This window comes from Mobula birostris, chromosome 6 (genome assembly GCF_030028105.1).
Source record: "Mobula birostris isolate sMobBir1 chromosome 6, sMobBir1.hap1, whole genome shotgun sequence".
NCBI classification, from domain to species: Eukaryota; Metazoa; Chordata; class Chondrichthyes; order Myliobatiformes; family Myliobatidae; genus Mobula; species Mobula birostris.
In genome coordinates, this window is record NC_092375.1 from 144,189,783 (window position 1) to 144,204,640 (window position 14,858).

The 14,858-nt window shown below is 42.6% G+C and overlaps 1 protein-coding gene across 12 annotated transcripts in view; it reads left to right on the forward strand.

Annotated features, from left to right (window-relative positions):
- The window catches only part of LOC140199427 (melanophilin-like), a 192,536-nt gene that overhangs the window by 62,948 nt on the left and 114,730 nt on the right, over window positions 1-14,858 (forward strand). For 5 of the 12 annotated variants that reach the window (XM_072261500.1, XM_072261512.1, XM_072261511.1 and 2 more), the window contains exon 1: window positions 10,914-11,425. The exons of 3 other annotated variants lie outside the window; for them this stretch is intronic. The gene's annotated coding sequence lies outside the window, so the exon portion shown is untranslated. Of the gene's footprint in view, window positions 1-10,913; window positions 11,431-11,726; window positions 11,862-14,858 lie in introns of those variants that run through there. 4 more of the 12 variants (XM_072261501.1, XM_072261510.1, XM_072261503.1 and 1 more) reach the window with 3 other exon arrangements.

A 14,858-nucleotide genomic window follows, 5' to 3' on the forward strand; every position in this document is an offset into this window, starting at 1 on the left:
CTATTCTTACCTTCAATGGCAGGTGGCACAGGCAGCAATCCAGAGATTACCACCCTGGAGGTCCTGTTTCATAGCTCCCCAAAATCTCTCTTCAGGACCTCCTCACCTTGTCTACCTATATCATTGATGCCAATGTGCACCAAGACCTCTGGCTGCTCACCCTTGCCCCTGAGAATGCCATGGATCTAATTCGAGACATCCGTGATCCTGGCACCAGGAAGGCAATATACCATCCAGATGTCTCCATCTCTCCTACAGCACCTCATCTCCGTTCCTCTGACTAAGGAATCTTCTATCAACACTGCAATCCTCTTCACTTCTCCACTCTTCTGAGCCACACAGCACCAGATTCAGTGCCTGAGACCTGGTCACTGTCGCCTCCCCCCCCCCCCCCCCATGGCATCTAAGGTTATACAGTATATTGTTATTGAGGGGAATGGCCACAGGTGTACTCTGCACTGGCTGTGCATTTCCACTCCTGCTCCTGACAGTCATTCAGTTACCTGTCTCCTGCAACCTAAGGATGAGTAATTCCCTGTAGCTCCTGTCTTATAACCTCTTTATTCTCCCGTATGAGTCAATGATCGTCGAGCTGCAGCTCCAGTTCCTTAATACGTTCTCTCAGGAGCTGCAGCTCAGTCCACCTGGAGCAGATGTGTTTATCTGGGAGACTGAAGGTCTCCCAGACTTCCCACATCCCACACAGAGTACAAAACACTGCCTCTGCAGCCATTCTCACTAAACTACAATGCCCTAATTGATGAGGAATGAACAAGTAAGGATAGAGAGAGAGAGAGAGTAACTCACTCGAGTTACCTCATCCAAACCTGACCTCGCCTAAGGCTGATGAGCCAAAGCCACTCCAAACGCTGGCACCCTCAAAGGAAGGACCTATCCAACAATAGCCGCTCTGCTTGCACCTGTACTATTTTTATTGGCCCTTTCTAATGAATCCTTCCTGTTAATTGTTTGCTCCTCCACTCAGAAAAACTGCCACAAAACTCTGCCTTCAAAATCTTGATCGCTGTTCTGATTCAAAAGTATCTCTTTTCACACACACCTGGTGTGGATTGTCCAACTCAAGAGAAAACTGGTTTGAAGCTTTGTTTTTTTTAAATCTTGAACATGGACTTGACTGAAAGATAGCTCTTTTTACACACTGCCATTTGCAGATTGGTCGCTCCTCAACTCAGAAAAACTTCCGTGAAACTGCCTTCAAAATCACGATTGCCACTCAAACTAAAAAAATAGCTCTTTTCACACACTTCTGGTGTGGATTGCCCAATTACAGAAGAAGAATACCTTTCTTCTGGATGTGTGGATCATAATGTGTGAGTACAGTGTCTGTCTCACCATTTCCTTAACTGTTTTGAACACCACCTCCCACTGCTTTCTCCATTGTCATTTCCACCCAACCTGTAGTAATGTATTCAAGAACTGGAGCACATTAGTCAGGTTTGGCAGAAAGCTGTTATAGTAATTGACAAATTCTAAAAAGGACCTCAACTGTGACATGACCTTTGGCCTTGGGGCATCCACCACTGCTTGAATTTTCTCAGCACACTTACGTAAATCTTGTGTCACGACAGGGTGGCCACAATAAGTGATTCTTGGTTTAAAGAATTCACACTTGTTACATTGTGTTCTAAATCCATAATCTTCTAATCTTTAACACTGTCTTGAGATTTTGAGAATGGTCCTTGTCATCCTCACCAGTAACAATGATGTCATCTGGATAACACTTCGTGCCTGGACAGCCTTGCAGCATCTAGTCCAAAGCTTTCTGTCAGAGTGCACATGCAGATGGGACTCCAAAAATAAGCCTATTATAGTGATAAAGCCCTTCATGAGTTTTTATGTTGAGAAACACTTGGGAATATTTCAACTTGTAGGTAGGTCATAGCTAAGTCCACCTTGCTGAAATTTTTTTCACCAGTATGGTGAAATGATATCCTCCTTCATCACTGGGTTGATGGTGACCTTACACAAATATTGACAGTACCACTCATCTTGGCTACTAGGACCACTGGCGTTGACCGTGGGCTCCACTCAACAGTGGAATGAATTCCTTCAGTCTCCATGAGATCTAACTCACTAGCTACTTTATCACAGGTGGTATAAGAAACTGGACGGGCTTTGCAGAATTTGTGGCCTTGATATGTTACTCTTGATTTTACCCTCGATATGCTTGTGTTTTTCAATGCCATCCTTGAACACTACGGTGGCTTCATCTAGTACTTTCCTTAATTCACTTTCAGTTGACTCTATAACAGTCGATGTGGTATGCAAATTGTGGATGGATCTCCAATCAAGATGTAGTTCTCTAAGCCACTCAGGTTCCCACAATGCTGGCCCTCCTGTTTTTACCACATACAAGCCCAATGATTGTTGTATTTCACTATTACAAATGTCATTCGCACAGGAGTTGTTTTTCCTCTAGTCTAAGTTATTAGTTGGATATCTGCAGACTTCAGTTCAGTATCTTGGAACTGCTGTTCAATCTCCTTTTGTGGATTGAGTGAAATAGCCAAGCCAGTGTCCAATTCCATTGTAATTAATTTGCTGTTCACTTTTGGTGTAAACCATATTGCTTGTCTATTGTTAGTGTTCATATTATAAATCTCAAGGCTAGGCAGTTTTGTGTCGTACTCATCATTATCAGATTTTTCATCAACAGTATGCAGATTAGTGCTCTTTTCCAAACTGCAACTCGACTTTTTATCGTTTTCTCTTCCCTGTGCAGTCCACTTATTTTTGTCTGCTCAACATGCTCTTTATATGTGTTCTACTTTGTTGCATTTTCTGCAAATTTTGCCTTTACATCACCATTGGTCTGGTGTGTGTGAGCCCCTGCCACATCAGTAACACAATTTGTTCAGCCAGGCCGGTTTCTGTTCAGACACTGCAATTTTGTTCACATTCACTTTCATTCCTGACTGCAACTCAATTGTATCACTATATGCTGTTTCCATTGATACAGCAATTTCAACTGGTCTTTTAAATGTGAGTTGTGCTTCAGTTAGAAGCCAATTTTGAATCCTTTCTTACAAGATCCCACAGACCAAACAATCTCCCAGTGCATCATTAAGCCCATTACTTAACTGACAATGCTCTGACAATCTCTTCAATGCTGAAATACACCCCTCTTCCTTTTGATTCTGCTAATGAGACCTCAAGTGTTCTGCAATTAACAATAATTTCTGTTCTAGGGGTTCCTGCATTACTTTCAGAATAGCAGCAATGCTTATTTTGGCTGGTTTGGTTGGAGCAGTTAAACTTAGAAGCAAACTATATTACTTTCACTCTAATGCACTCAGCAAAATTGGCACCCACTTCTCATTGGCTAGCTTGTTTATTCAAAATACTGCTCATATACTCTCAGTATATAAAATCCAGTTATCTCTTGTGCAATCGAACAAGGCAATCTGCCCGCTGTAGCCAACCGCTTCTGCTCTTTTTTAAAAATTTATGATTATTATCACCTGGTACTTATTATTCATGAACCCATGAACAATGTCCATTTTCTGTAATTTTTTAAACTTGATTGTGTCTGTTCCTTCCAGAGACGCGTGCAGTCACTGTTTTTTTTAGCTTGAATGTCTCGTTGCTCTTCAATGGGTAGGTAGTTGTCTCAGGTTCATTTAAAACTTCCTTATCAACATTGTTACATTTTGTAGCTCCAAAACAGAAAATGAATTGCAAGATGATAGCCCAGGAGAATGGGTCTTAGTTTTGTTTTTATTCTAAGCGACGTGCGCTCAAATGACACAGTGGTGTGATGACATATGCCATTCCTGTACTATTACATATAACCCATAATGGATTATGTGAACAAAAAAGAATGCTTAATCAAACAATATATTTACAATATTACTGAAATATTAAATACACAACATTTTGGTCCTTGCCTTTCACAGCACCAGCCTTCACATTTATTCCATATCCATATGTCAACTTTTAACGTTATTTTTATATAATTCTTTATTCATTATAATTGTTGAATTTTGTTTTTTTTGTTGCATGTTGTGGCGACATAACCTCAGCAAATTCCTAATATATGTAAACGTATACGGTGATAAATTTGATCCTTGACCCTTGGTTCTTCGACATTTCTGCCAGATGAAGCATGATCTGATCCCTAGGCACATCTTCCTCTCCCCACCCCTTCCTCACTTTCTACAGGAAGTACCTCTCAGTGATTCTCTGGTTTGCTCATCCTTCCCACTCCCCAGCTACTGTTTCCTACAACTGTAGGGGGTATAATATCTGTCCCTACAGCTCCTTCCTCACCTCTATCCAGGGGACCTGAAGAACCCTTCCAGGTCTGACAGAGATTCACATGCACCTCATTCAACCTTGATCATTGCATTCAGTGCTCTTGACTTGGTCTCCACTGTATCGGAGAGACCAAGTGCAGACTAGGCAATGCTATCTGGTGCACCTTACCCCCTTTCCACAGTGGCCATCTTCAAGTTCGTTTATTGGCATTCAACCATCCACGTATACGCCGCTAAACAAACCATTGTTTCCCGGGCCAGGGTGCAAAACGCAGTGCAGTACATATAGTCACACACTGCACATGGAGTTAGGATCAGCACATACAGTTACAAAATAAAATTAGCACAGGTTGGCATAAAGTAGGAGGTGCATGTTTATGTAAGGCAGTATAATGTTACTAGCACTGTTATAATAAAATGAACAATAGTCTAAATATGTAAAACAGCAGCAATAAAAGATGAAAATTAACTAGTGCAGGATGAGAGTGCATCTGTGAGTTGAGGAGGTGGGATGTGTTTAGTAGGGCTTTCAGATAAAGTATACATGTGTGCTGGATGTTACAAAGTCTAACAGCTGGACAGTTCTAGTTCATGTTCCTGATGGCAGGAGATCAAAGAATGGGAGGGGTCTTTGACAACGCTGGAGGCACTATGCCTGCAGCGCCTCTGAAATGGGGGTGAGAAAGAGACCCTATTGATGTTTTCAGATCTTGCGCTCCCAGTTGCAAACCATTTTAATTCCCCCTTCACGTACTCACAACAACCCCTCTGTGCTCAGCCTCCTCCTCTTCCAGAGTGAGGCCAAACCCGAATTAGAACAACAGCACCTCATATTCCACCTGAGTGGCTGGAACACTGAATTTTCCAATTTCAAATAACTTGCTCCCCTTCTGTCCCTTTTCTCTTTCCTTCGGATCCACCCCAGTCCTCTCACGTGTGTCTTTCTTTGCAAACAGCCCCCATCCCATGTGTCCCCGCCCTGAACACAGTTTCTTTACCTCCTCCACTTACTTCATCTGCCCATCAACTATACAGCCCTCCCACTAAGTTCTGTATAACATTCCCCCCCCCCCCACTGGTTCCATGATCCACCTTCCTTTCTTGTCAAACTCTTTAATCCGTAGCCCCTTTTGTCTCCACTTATCACCTCCAAGTGTCACACATGGGGGTGCTGGGAGCAAGAGTGGACCCAAATGCAAGACACATCTTGTGAGGTTAATTAAATTAAGTTTATTTCTCATTGCGAGGAGAGCAAAGCAGAAGCAGGAATATCGTACTGGACAAGGACTCAGGCCTTGGACTAGGCTGGGAATAAGGGTCTGGGCTAGGACTCGGAATCACAGATCGCCGGGACCAGGACTTGATACTTGGAGCCACCAGGGTCAGGACTTGATACTTGGAGCCTCCGAGGCCAGGAACTCTTCTTATTCACAGGACAGACTCAGACACAGAACATAAAACACTGAGCCGGGAATCCTCCTTACACACAGGACGGAGTCGGGACTCTTCTCGACACAGGGTCAGGACCCTTCCAGGGTACAGGGCCGGGACCCCTTTTAGATGCACGACATGGATACCGAGACCACACAGTGATGGACAGAACAATAACTGGGCTCAAGTACGCTCCAATCCACGACAAGCTCTTGACTCACCCCAGCGGGTTAACTTTTGACTGAGCCGTACTGACAAGGGAAGGCAGCTTGCTGGCACTTGCATCGGGAGGAGACTGGGCTTTCTCCGGCCAGATGACATTGGCTCACAGTACCTTCGGTGACTTTGTTCACGCTCTCGCGCCGAGTGGCTGAAAGCCGGAGACTTATAAACTGCCGGTTCAGCCGAGAGTAAATTGCCTCCAATCACCAAGCCCGAGGGACACAGGAAAACAGGGAAACAGGGAGTCAATGGTCCAGATCATAACACAAACAAAGTAAATTTAAAGGGAACCCGATCCGGACCATGACACCCAGCTTCTACCCCCACGCAGCTCCATCTACCAGTCAACTTCTCCTTGCATATATCCATCGGCTATTTGAAAGCCCCTCTCCCACTGCTCCCATTGATCTTTTTATACCAGCTTTACACCTCTTCTCCTTCTGTCCAGATGAGCGGACTCGACACTAAACATTGAAAACTCATTTCCCCCCACGGATGCTGCCTGAGTTCCTCCAGCAACTCTTTTTATCTGCTCCAGATTTCAGAATCTGCAGCCTCATGTGTGTCTCACTTACTCTCTTTACTTCAAATTTTCACCTCTTCCTGTGATGAATATTTACTGTGTAGGGCTTGGGGGTGATGGGGGGGAAGCTTCTTGCCAAGCTCAGCTTTCTAACACAGCATTTGACACTTGACGAGGTCTGAAAGATGTTTTTGAGTAAGTTAAACTTCCAATCAATATTTCCTGCTCAGCCTCTTGTCGTAAAGAATAGGGTCTTCTTAATCAAGAGAAAGCAAAGGGATCCACTTTGGCTTAACTAAACAATTAAAAATACATTCACCTGGCCTGACCAATGTGACTCAAAGTCCCACCTGTGTGTGAAGTCACCACGTAGTAAAAAACCATATGAATGGTAGTCACCAGTCAGGCTTGTTAGGAATGGTCAATTTGCTCATTACTATCATTTGAGTTAATTGATAGATTTCCTCATGATCTAATTGTAAATTTTTGGGTTTTTTTTCTTGTTGGCAGTTTGATGTTTATCTTTAGAAGCTCTTTGTATGACGCATGGCTCTGGGGTTGAACACCTAATGGGTTTTTTTTCTCACTTTTCCTTGCTTAGTAGGGTTTTTTTTGTCACCAAATTTTTTTCAATCTTTGAAACAATGTTTTTTTCTTGAGACATTGTAAGTGTTGTCTACTTCAATGTACTCTTGTTAATTTTAGATAATAATAAAAAGATTTGAAAGGAAGGAAAGGAATGGTCAAGGAACGATGTAAAGAATGACAGAGATGAGGTGACTAGAATCCATTCCTCTGCCTTTGATTTCTGTAATGGATGACTCATTCACCTGCAACTTGATGGGTATATGTTTTTGGCTTATAGGAATTGTATCTGTGGTTGGCAATCTTTTGTCTTTTGGAAATTGTTTATAATTTGAAATTCTTTTATAAGACAGAATTTTAAATATATTTTATGAACTTTATCTAAACTTAAACATGTATCACTAAAAATAAATAAACTGTGTGTAAAGTTACATTGTTAGTTAGAGGTAACTTCTCCTTGGAAGGAAAGGGGACCTTACCGTTCAGATACTGGGTATTGGCAGCTGAATTTGCATGGATGATAAACAGGGACCTAGCCTTTAAAGAAGATGTGACTACAGTATAATCTCCCCTTAATGATGGTACCCACAGCTATCTATATTGGACAGGACTTAAGATCTCTGTTTGAAGGGGCAAGTAGTTTTGAGGAAGTAGAGAGGCTACAGAGGGACTTAGAAGGATCAGGAGGATGGGCAAAGAACTGACAGATGCAATACAGTGTTGGGAAGTGTATGGTCATGCATTTTGGCAGAAGAAATAAAAGTGTAGACTATTTTCTGAATGGAGAGAAAATTGAAAAATCTAAGCTGCAAATGGACTTGGGAGTCCTTGTGCAGGATTCCCTATAGGTTAAGTTTCAGGTCAAGTTGGTGGTGAGGAAGGCAAATACAATGTTAGCATTCATTTAGAGAGGACTAGAATACAAAAGCAAGGATGTAATGTTGAGACTTTATAAAACACTTGTGAGGCCTCACTTGGAGTATTGTGAGCAGTTTTGGGCCTCTTATCTAAGAAAGGACGTGCTGACATTGGAGAGGGTTTAAAAAAGGTTCACAGAAATGATTCTGGGATTGAAAGGTTTGTCATATGAGGAGTGTTTGATGGTTCTGGGCCTGTACTCACAGGAATTCAGAAGAATGAGGGGTGACCTCATTGAAACCTTTTGACTGTTGAAAGACCTCAACAGAGTAGATGTGGAGAAGATGTTTCCAGTGGTGGGGTAGTCTAAGACCAGAGGACACAGCCACAGAATAGAGGGTTGTCCTTTTAGAATGGAGATGAGGAGAGATTTCTTTAGCCAGAGAGTGGTGATTCTGCAGCTGTGGAGGCCAAGTCATTGGGTATATTTAAGGAAAATTTGATAGGTTCCTGATTAGTCAGGGCATGAAGGGATATGGGGAGAAAGCAGGACATTGGGGCTGAGAGGGAAAGTGGATCAGCCATGATGAAATGGCAGAGCAGACTCGATGGGCCAAATGGCCTAATTCTGCTCCTATATCTTATGATCTCATGGCCTTACATGCTTTGTTGCCTTTACATAAAATTTCCAACTCTGAGCTCTAATTTGAATCACACACCCTATTTTTCATGTGTACACCAGATCCCCTCCTCTAATTTACCCTATCTATACCAATCTCCGGTTGCTCATTCAGCTTTGTACATCACATTCCCAACTCTACTGTTACACTTGTGTCACCATGTCCACTGGCAATAGTCCTCAGAAAGCAGGAGGGCCATGGGAAACCTGGACGAGCTTAAGAATCTAAGAACCTTGACAACCTTGAGAAATTTGAGAACCTTGGCAACTTTGACAATCTTGAGAACCAGGGATACTTAGACAAACGATACTTAGTCCAGGGATGCACAGACCAGAGACGTCTAGACTGAGGATGCATAGACCTGGGAGATTTAGTTCCGGATAAAGCCTTGAGACCGGAGAAGCTCGGAATTTGGACTCAGAATGCAGACATGAGAAATTCAGAACGTGGGCAAGAAAAGTTCAGAATGTGGACTTGAGATACTTGGAATGCTGACGAGGGACACTCGATGTCATGGTGTGCGCTGGCAATGTCGGAACCCAAATGTAGAGGAAAGACAGACTCTGATGTAGAGAAGGCAACCGGTGTTTATTCATGTGAATTCCAACAGAATGTTAATGGCTTGGCCAAGCGACAGTGCAAGACGTAACATGCTCAAAACTAGGACCCCACGATTAGCACTAATCAGGCATCCTTTTAAATAAGTAACATGGGGTCCCTGAATCTATCAAAATAATCTTAACAAGTTTAAACAGAAGGCACAAGGAGACCACGTTACAAAGAGCGAGACGCTCGAGAAAGAACACAAGAACTCTAAACAATTAGTAACTCTCATTAAAAAACAATTAACCAATTCAGTTGCTCTAAAAACCTCGGAGCCCTACACTATATGGCTTGCCACACAAGCCCAAAGAGCTTTTTGCACACTTGCCTCTATAATATTAGTATAATATCATATTAATACACCAAGGCATCACAAGGCTAACACATACAAAGTGCTGAAGGAACTCTGCAAAACAGGTAGCATCCATGGAAATGAATAAACAGTTGACGTTTTGGGTCAAGACTCTTCTTCAGGACTGGAAATGAAGTACTGTAATAGCCATGTGGCTAGGAATGGTAAATGGCTGGAGAAGAAGGGTTCTGATAGGAGATGAAAGTGGACCATGGGAGAAAGGAAAGAAGGAAGAATCTATGCCAATGCTTTACCAAGCAAGAAGCAATTCAATGCTCTGGAAGGAGATATTAAGGTTATTAAGGCACTCTCAGGTGGATAGATTTTAGGAAATTTCTCAATGGAGTAAACAAAGATATGATTGCAGAATGGTAGTAAGTTGGTATTCCAGCTGAATGCATCTGCCACAGTGCTGGAGTGATTAAATTTTGGGATGAGCTGGAGGTCAGAATGAGGTAGCACAGAGATCCTGCAAGATTATTTTGTGTAACTGGAGGAGATTGTGTATGAGGAATGAATTGAAAGGGATATCTTTGCTCAGAGGATCTGGTCTGAATCGCAGGCACCAGCGTGTTGATTGATATAAGGTTTGCTGAAATAGAAGGAGCTTGGCTCCCCATGAGTGGGGCTAAGCATGAATTGGACTTTCAGCGGTGTTTGGGTCAAGGCAGGACTGGAATGAGGCAATCTTATAGACTTAGAAACAGGTTGCCTTCGTGATGATTGTGATGTGCGACCAGATCTGTAGGCGACATCAAGACAGCTCCCGTGGTCTGGCTCAGTTCCCGACTGATGGAGAACATCACTTGCGGGTTCGTCTCCAAGCCGCGTGGCATTATAATCAGGTGACTCAGCTCCTTCATTCACGATGGATTGAATGCCTAGATCTCCCTACCCTACTAGGCACTTTTATGCCAGGGGGATATAGTGGTTCAGCTTCGCCTCCGCGCCATCACCTCCCCCTGGATAATAATGGGCTGTGAGTCGTTCCAGGACATCAAAAGCCCACGAATGAGCACAACAGATTCTGCAGCCGCTGGAAATCCAGACAAAATGCTGGAGGATCTCAGCAGGTCGGGTACAGGTACCATCTATGGCGAGGAATAAACAGTGGACGCTTCGGGCCGAGACCCATCGTCACGACTCAGGATGAAGGGTCTCCGCTCAAAATGTCGTCAGTTTATTCCTCTCCATTGATGCTGCTTATATCCTCTCCATTGATGCTGCTTGACCTGCTGAGTTCCTCCAGCATTTTGTGTGTGCTCCCATGAATGAAGAGAGTTTTGGCGGCTAGCGGGGCAGCTCATAACGGAGGCGGAAAGGAATGGATTTCCATTTTCCAAATTGTTAGAGGATAGTTTTTGCTCATTTACTGTGGGATATCAGAAAGTCTGACAAGTGAAAGACATTACAGACGTGGTGGAATAACAATAGACTTCCAATTTCGCTTGTTATCCTGCGTGTTCGTTTCTGAGTTAGCCTGTGTACACAAGGCTGTCGCTCTGAATTTATTCGGTGTGTCCTGCTGAAGCAGCTGTCGCGAACCTGCAAAGGTCGATTGTTCACTCATTTACTCCGTGTCCACAATCAGCTCTTTCAACATCATGTGATCGTTCCTTCAGTCCCATGTGATAATTATTTTTCCCGGTGTCTGGAGAGGCTGTGAACCAGCTGATCGAGAAAGATAAAGATCTCAATTCATCCGTGACATGTGATCAATCAGTACAGCTAAAGTGCTCGGGGAGTTGACGTTAATGGTAACACCGCCGGAGCGTAGGACCGCAACTGGACAATAGAAGGAGACTTCCTGCGCTGAAGTACACTCCATCCATTGTGAAAGGAAACTCCGATTTCGCACCTGATTGCAATCTGTTGAGTTCAGCCTCTTATATTGGTAATGTATGGCGCTGCACTGTTAAACTTTGTCTGTATTGTTACAGGATGTTGGAGTCACTAAATACTCGCCCCATCAGTGTTTGGCTTTAAAATGAACCTGAAGTGCGCGGTGATAAGCGAGGAATTAATTCAAACAAAATCTTAATGCACTGTAGAATCATTAGCTTACAGTAATGTTACTGTATGGCTTCCTGAGTATTCTTAACCAATTGGCAAACTGGTTTATTTGTTACACGTATCGACGATAAACTTGTCTTGCTGCATTCTCTTCATTCCACAGTACTTTGCGGAAGCACAAAGTAACTGTTGCAGAGTACGTGCTGTTCAAGAATACAACTAGGTGCAATGTCATGAGGAGGGAAATCGTGAAGTCAAGAATCCATTTTATAGTAGTAGTCTTATAACAGGAGGACAATTTGTCCTTTAGCCTGGTGGTAAGCGTTTTAAAAGTTTTGTATCTTCTGCCCCATGGAAGGGGGTAAATGAGAATGGCTGGGGTGGGTGTGATCTTTGGTTACGCTGGCTGCTTTACTGAGGTGTGAAGTAGAACAGCCAGCGGGGAGGATGGGTTCCATGATGTGATATCAGAATCAGATTTAATATCACCGGCGTATTGTCGTGAAATTTGTTTAACTTGATGGCAGCACTACAATGAAATCCATGACAAATAGATATAAGAGGAAAAAAAGCTGAGTTACATTAAGCATCTCTATTTGTCTGTTAAATGGTTGAGTTAAAGTAAGTAGTGCAAAAACAGAAATAAAAATGTAGTGAGGTAGTTCACGGCTTCAATCTCCATTTAAGAATCTGATGGCAGAGGAGGGAAAGCTGTTCCTGAATCGCTGAGTGTGTGCCTTCAGGCTTGTGTGCCTCCATCCTGATGGTAACAGTGTGAAGAGGGCATGTCCTGGGTGGTGGGGATCCTTAATGATGGACGCCGCCTTCCTGATACTCCGCTCCTTGAAGATATCATGGATACTACGGAGGAAAGTACCCATGATGAAGCTGGCTGGCTAATTTTCCAAGTTTCCATCTTGTGTAGTATTCCACCCCCCACCCCCACCCCATAACAGTGATGCAGCCAGTCAGAATACTCTCTTCACGGTACATTTGTAAAAGTTTTCAAATGTTTTAGTTGACAAACCAAATCTCCTCAAACTCCTAATGGAATATAGCCACTGTCTTGCCTTCTTTATAGCTGCATCAATATGTTGCATCCAGGTTAAGTCCTCAGAGATATCAATACCCTGGAACTTGAAATTGCTCACTCACTCTCCACTTCTGATCCCTCTATGAGAATTGGTTTGTATTCCTTCCTCTTACCTTTCTGAAGTCCACAAACAGCTCTTTGATCTTGACATTGAGTGCACGGTTTTTGCTTTGTTGCCACTCAACTAACTGGTTTATCTCGCTCCTTTATGCCCTTTCGTCACTATTTGAAATTCAGCCAACAATAGTTGTAACATAAACAAATTTATCGATGGCATTTGAGCTATGCCTAGCCACACAGTCATGGGTGTAGAGAGAGTAGAGCAGTGGGCTAAAGCACACACCCCTGAGGTGCACCAGTGCTGATTGCCAGTGAGGTGGAGATGTTATTTCCAATCCGCACAGATCGTGATCTTCTGGTTAGGAAGTCGAGGATCCGGTTGCAATTGGTACATTACAAATCTCAATATTTACTGAATGTTAAAATGAGTGATAATGATGGTTTTTAAAGTGCTCCTCGTGAATTTTGGTCTTTAATGCCTTTCGGAGAGATACGTCTTGGAAACAGGCCACTTTTGCCCCATGCCCATGGTTAGACTATTCTTACTTTAACCAATTTTCTGCCTACATTTTCTATCCCCCATCCAACTGGATTCCATTACTCACTCACTAACATAGACAATTTACAGTGACAAATTATAGAAAATAATGAATAAATATGTGGGAGAAAAATGTAATGTGGAGTTTACAACCACTTTATTTAGAATATTGTAGTATAATCCCAATGGGAATTCTTACCATACAATCTACCAGCAAATCAAAGTGGATTACATTAAAAATTCAAAATTACTATTCAAAGGCAGATGACATGGGTGTTACATGTTGGAAAGTCAAATCCAAGTAGGACTTGCACAGTGAATGGCAGTCCCCATGGGGAGTATTGCAGAACAGAGGGTGTTAGAGTAGAAGTACATAGTTGACTGAAAGTGGAGTCTTGGGTAAACAGGGTGCTGAAGAAGGCTTTTGGCACACTGACTATCACAAGTCAGAGCACTGAGTATAAGAGTATAAAAGTTAGGAGGTTGTGGTGCATTTGATGGTACAGGATGCTACCAAGGTTGCACTTGGAGTACTGAGCTCAGTTTTGGTTGCCCTAATATAGGAAATAGTGCAGTAAAGGCTTACAAGGATGTTGCTAGGACCTGAGGGACTGAGTTAGGGGGAGAGATTGGGCAAGTACATGAATTGAAAAGTTTTAGAAAGCTATAGGACAGATGCTGGCAAATGGGACTAGCTTGGATAGGGCACCTGGATCAGCATAAATAGGCTGAAGGGCCTGTTTCCATGTTGAATGCCCAAAGGCTATTAGCAAGGAGTTAAGACCTTTTTCCACTGCTTGTAGGAGTGCAAGGACAATTATGAAAAATGTTTTAGTTTTAGAGTTTTTAAGTCTATCTGTAGGTCTGTTACAGTGTATAGATATTACATCAAAGATAATCTCTGTGACAACCAAAGACCTCCAAACAAGCTTTGAATATTTACCCGTTTAATTTACATATGTGGCATGGAGTTCAACAAGCAAACTTAAATTTTAAATTAAATTACCAAGAACTTAAATATACAGTGTAATACAAAATAAAACAGGTATATTTAAACCCTGTATTTCTGGAGTTTGGAGGGATCAGATTTTACTATTGTAAGCTCAATGTGTGCACTGTCTGATATTAAACTCAGCTTCCTAGTGAGAAAGAATTTAAATTTCACTGAACACTTACTGCCGACTGGCACACTCTCGTCTGCAGGAGTACGTTCTGAGGGATGCACTCAAACTTGGTGCAGCCACCGCGAAGGCCCGGTGGGGAAGGACCACAGTTTAACGTTCATCACCCGTAGGAGGGGGAGAGGTTGGGTGGGGAGGAGACCTACCCTCATCAGCGGTGTGGACAGATAATCAACATGGTGCCCAAGGAGTGGGTGCAATTGTTAATTTGGGAAAGTATTAGAGCCATTGCCTGCCTTTATTGTTGAAAATTTTGATTGTTAATAAGTCTTAACACTTGACCAAGAGTTGAGAGTAAACGCATGATTTACTGTAAACATCTTTCATTTGTAAATGAACAGAGTCAACGCAAAATTTTATTGTTAATAACTGTATTGAATAAGGACTCACAGTCAACAAATGGTTTTCTTTTTCTGTATGTAATTATTTTTATTTTGTAATA